The sequence below is a fragment of the Charadrius vociferus genome, unplaced genomic scaffold (genome assembly GCF_000708025.1).
Source record: "Charadrius vociferus isolate BGI_N301 unplaced genomic scaffold, ASM70802v2 scaffold326, whole genome shotgun sequence".
Lineage (NCBI taxonomy): Eukaryota > Metazoa > Chordata > Aves > Charadriiformes > Charadriidae > Charadrius > Charadrius vociferus.
Genome location: NW_009649062.1, coordinates 4,653,361 through 4,658,816, shown reverse-complemented (window position 1 = coordinate 4,658,816; position 5,456 = coordinate 4,653,361).

The window sequence follows — 5,456 nt, the reverse complement described above, 5'->3', positions numbered from 1 at the left end:
GTCCCCCGCCATGCGTCCCCCGAGCATCCCCCGGGCGCGGGTCGGGAGGTACAGAGGGACGCGAGGTTCGGTCCGTGACATGGGGACCGAGCCACCCCCCCGCCTTGCCCTCATCCCCTTCCAGCCCGCTCCGCAGCAGCAGGGCAGCGAGGGGGTTGGGTCCTCCCACCTCCCCCAAGGAGCCCCCCAAGGCTTGGGCTTTCCAGAACACGCTGGGTTGTGGACTTTGAGCTTTGAGGAATTGTGTCCGTGTGTCCCCCCCACACCCCCAGGTGGGAGAGAGGAGCATTGCAAGCTGGAGCGCTCCAACCCTAACCCCTGTCAAGCTGGGGGCACCCCTACCCCAATCCAAATCAAGATGGGGTACCCCAATCCTAATCCCCTCCAAGGCGAGGCACCCCTCCACCCCAATCCAAATAGAGCTGGGGTATCCCCACTCCAATCCACATCGAACTGGGGCACCTCAACCCTAATCTCCACCGAGCTGGAGTATTCCCCACCCCAGTCGCCACTGAGACAGGGTATCCTCACCACCATCCCCATCCCGTTTCAGGAGTACTGCCAAGAGATGCAAAGACAAGCACCTGGAGGAGGCTTTCCTGCTGTCACGGGTGCTGAGTGAGGGTCTGCGGGCGCTGGGTGAGGCAGAGGCACGGCCCCTGCTCCGCTGCATCCTGGCTTTCCAGATGGAGGCAACCAGCAGCTCCAGCTCCTTCCAGAAACTGGAACAGGTCTGTAATGCAACTCCTGGGCTGCAGCTTCGGAGTGCTATTAGCCACAAATGTAAGCGATGGTCTCGCCTGGCTCTGCCCACCACCGGCACAGCCCTGGTGCAGTGCATCCTTACTGGCAAATGGGCCACAGCGATTCTGCAGAGCTCCTCTAAAAGCACATTGCAACTGATATCTCTCCGGGGTTTGAGCAGACCGGCTGACTCGGGGTGTCTCTCGGCAGATCGTGACCCAGCTGGCAGTGGGGAAAGAAGCCCTGCTGGCCCAGGAGGTGGGCGCACTGCTGGCCGGCCTGGTGAAGCAGGGAGAGGTGAGAGCACCCCAGTTGTGCAGCGGCACCGGCTTTCGCGTGAGCTTGGCTGGAGCCCATTTGTGACAGGGACCTCCTGGTCTGGGCTGCCTGGAATCCTTTGCTTCTCTTCCCACCATGCCGGGGGCTCGCCCTTGCTTGCAGCCAGTGACACGTGGCTGCTGGTCACACCAGCCCTTTGGTCGTCACTGAGACAGCTTGTGGCACAGGCAGGATCCTCCTGCCCAAGACATCAAGCCCCAGCATGTCAGTATGCAGGTCAAACTGTCCTTCTGCCCCACAGGTGCTGTCTCCTGGGGACCTTCAGTCAGGTTAGTCTCTGCTCCTTCCCCTCTGGAGGCTTCTTCCAGCCCACACCACCCGTGCACAGGACACCTCCTGTCCACCTAGACCAGGTCCTCTGCACTTGTGGGAGGGGGAGCAGAAATCAGGGATCAGCTGGATCTATGGGATCTCTGCAGAGGTCCCAGCAGCACCCAATGGCTCTGCTCACTCACCTGGGGTGGCTGGAAACTGGACGAGCCAAAGCATCCCCTGCATCCCAGTCCCCTTCTCACCCTGCTTAACAGCAAGGCAGCCCTTGGCTTAACCGGGAGCAGGGCCAGCTGCCGGCATGGTGCTGGGAGGGCCAGGGAGTGATGCTGTCCCCTTTCCCTCAGTGTGCATGTTCATGGAGGAGAGCAGCCTGGGCCGGCAGCACTGGCGGCAGAACCTGGTCCCACTGCTGCAGGGCCTGGCCACCACCTTGCGCTGGGTGCTGCAGAGCCAGCCCGCGCCCGGCGGCATGTGGGGCTACCTGGCTGTCAAGGTAAGAGCCAAATTTTGGAGGAGGGGGAAAGGACCAGTCCCTGGTCTAGGATGGATGTAACACACAGAGCCGCTTTGAATGGCTATCCCATCCTGGGGGAACGGCTGCTTTTTCAGAGGTGAGGGATTCTGACAGCCATCCCTGCGGCCCGTCTCCTCTCCTCTCCTCCAGGCCTGCCTCCAGCTCTTCCAGGCACTGCCGAAGGACGTGGCCCCCCTGGTGTGGAGCACGGAGGGCAAGAGCGAGGCCCTGCAGAGCCTGTTGGGGCTGCTGCTGGAGGTGGCGTGGGGAAAGGTGCGTATGACCCTGGGGAAGGAAGGGGCTGTCTGTCCCAAGGACCAGAGCAATGCCATCCTTCCTGGGTGCTTTCCCCATTCCGCTCCCCGAGGGGAGCCTGCAGAGGCAGCCCCAGTGCCGGTAGTACCCGTGAGACCCTGCGTAGTTGCCTGCATGGGCATGGAGGGAGAGTTAAATGGGGTCTGATTCTCAGGTGGTGTTTTGAACTGTGCCTTTGCCTCCCTTGTGGGTCCAGGCCCCAAACAAGGACACGCGGCTGCTGGTGGGCACGGCCCTGAGCATGCTGGTGAACACGGCCCCACAGCCTGAGCGCGGGGCCAGCGCCGCCCTGGCCCTCTTCCAGCTCCCTGACCGAGGTGCGTGCTCCATCCTGACCCTGGGTGAGTGTCTGGTGAAGGGGACAGTGGGGACAGGCGTTTTTGGGTACGAGGGGAGAGAGGCCGGTGCCGCTCAGCAGCAGCAGTGCAAGCTGGGCTCTGCCACCATGCCCTGCTCTCGGGGTCTGTGAGCCCCTGGCTGCCACCGGCCACCTCCCACGGTCACTCGGGGATGCACCAGGGCAGTTCACTGTCAGAGCAGCATTTGGGTTTGCTGTCTTTCTGCCATCTAATGCAGCCATTTCCCACCAGGTGAAGGGGAGCTGAAGTTTGGGGAACTGGCAGTGGAGGTCCCGCCGGTCCTGGAGCCAGATGGGCTGGAGAAGCTGGTGCTCACCAGAGGTTTGCTGACATGCTGCAAGACAGACATCCTCAGCTGCCAGCTGGAGAGCTTCACCCACCGGGTAGGAGAGCTCAAACCCAATGGCCAGGGATTTGGAGAGCCCCTTGCGCAGGGCTGGCGGATGCCGATGGGGACTGTGGATCCCCGGGGATGTAGCCAGGCTGCACTGCTCCGCACCGGCAGCTCCATATGCATCCCACTGAGCACGATGCATTAGCCAGGAGCCTGCTTTTCCAAAGACATCCGAGTGGGGATTTCCCTCTCCTGTGGAGCTGAAAAACCAGGAGGTGCCAAAAGTAGCGGCAGCAGCATTCACCACCCAGGCAGAGTACAGCCTCCAGCTCTGCCCATCTGCAGCATCTCCCAAGTCCTCAAGAGCTGAGGACTTCCAGACAGGGAGCAAAAGCTAGCAATAACCTACTCTAAGAGCAGAAAAACCAGGCAGTGCTCTCCTCGCCTGCTTGGTGGGGGGGGTTTCTCGCCCTGGAAAGCCTGCGCCTGCCCGCCCCCTGAGCCGCTGTGCTCCCGCAGGCCTGCTTGCTGCTGGACGTGGTCTTTCCCACCGTGTGTGCCCTGACCAAGGAGCAGAAGGACTGCCACTACTACTGCTTCCAAGGTAGGAGGCAATGACCCTGCCACGGCAGGGAGGTTTGAAAGGTTTGCTGTGCTCATGATGCACGGAGCCCCGGTGCTTCATCTTCTCCCAGGGAAGGTGCTTTTCTGGATCTTGGTAGCTAGTTTGGAAACTGCTGTTAATTTCTGCTCCAGCCTGATGGACGCTAACCCTCTCAGGCTGTTGTGTACCTGACGGGGAAACTGCTCCCCTTGCACGCAGGGTCCTTAATCCCGGCAGCCCATGACAGCTCTGCTGCAGGCCAGTCTCGGGGCGAGGGCTGCAGCGGTGCTCTCTGCTTTTGCAGCCTGCGCCCTGTGGCTGCAGCGCCTGCGGGAGAGCCTGCCTGCCGTCTGGCGCCTGACGGGGACACATGTCCTGACCCGGGACGCCAAGCTGCTCCAGCAGCTCACCCAGCTGGTGTGGGACAACGCCGAGACCCCGGTAAGGATGGGATGCTGAAGGCCTATGCTATGGCAGCCAGAAACAGCTCTTCCTTCACCCAGCTCATCTGTTGTTCCCCTGCCCATAGCACACCCCTGCCTGTTTCAGCTCCATCAGATACGTGCCCCTGCCTGCGGCTGCCTTCAGCTCCTCTCTGGCAGGGCAGGGACACTCACGCTGCTGAGGCCGGGACACTTGTCACACACAGCCTCTGCAGGACCGTGTCCCAGTGCTTTGCCCTCCCCACGCAGCACCTGCTGGCGCTGTCCCAGCCTGTCCATATCTGCTGCCTCAGCGCCTGCCATCCCGGTGTTCCCAGCTCCTAACCCCGTGGTGACCAGACAGTACTGAAAGCCCACGGCCATGGGAAAGCAAAGGGTCTTTCCTGCTGCAGCGAGACAGAAGGGGAAACCCACCCTAACCGCTCCTGCTTGCCATCCTTCTCCCGCCAGGTGGAAGGGGTGTCTGAGTTTATCCACAGCTCCTTCCGACTGCTCCTGGAGATCTACCACCTCGAGTGCCAGCACTTCCAGGACCAGGAGAGACCCCTCTACCAACAGATGCTGCAGAAGGTGGTCTCGATGCCATGGCAAATCAAAGCCAGATACGTGCCCCTGTGTGCCATCGTTCCCTACGTGGGCAGCCAGCAGGTAGGGAAGGCGGGGGGACGGGGAGGCTGGGTCCCATCTGGCACTGCTGCTGGGGTGACATAGCCTCTGTCCGCTACCTGTCACCTTCTGCTGCCCAGCTCAGCCGTGCGGGCAAGCAACCTTCCCAGCTGGGGGGCCATTTTAGCATCACTCAAGGGACAGTGTCCCTGGGGGGTAGTGAGCTTTGCCAATTGATGCCCACCAAAATCTGGCCAAAAGCAGCTTAAGGTACCAGAGATGCCCAGTGCCGTGAGTGACCGCAATGTGGTCTGTACCCAGATCTGTCCCCCTGCTTCAGCTTGGCAGGGGGATGAGGGTCATCTGCCTTTCTCCCAGGTGCTGGACGCCTACCCGGACCTGCCGCAGCACCTCCTGAGCTGCCTCTCCACCAACCACCTGTGTCCTGCAGCCACCGAGGTCTACAAGGCCCTGGTGCGGCAGCAGTGTGCCGAGCGGCAGGATGGGCAGGGGGGCACAGGGGCAGCTCTGGCAGAGCGGTGGGCGCTGTGCTGGCTGCCCCTGCTCTCCCAGGCGCTCCGCTCCCCCCTGCCCATCCTGCAGAGCAATGCTGCCAACCACCTCCTCGCCTGGACCCTGCGGCAGCTCCCGGCTGCCCAGGCACTGTTGGCCGCCCAGTTCAGCGGCCCGGATGCAGCATCCCTCCGGGCTTGGGTCTCGCTGCTGAAGGCACAGAAGAGCGTGCCGGGGGCCCTGCCGCTGCGGGGCGAGGCGCTGGACCGGCTCTCCTGCTGCCTGCGTGCCCGCGAGGAGGGCGTTCGGCTGGCAGCACTGGGTCTCCTCTGCTGCAGCCCCAGCACCAACCGGCCCCTCTCAGGCAGCGAGGAGCGGCTGCGGCGGGAGGGTCCACACACCCCCACCCACC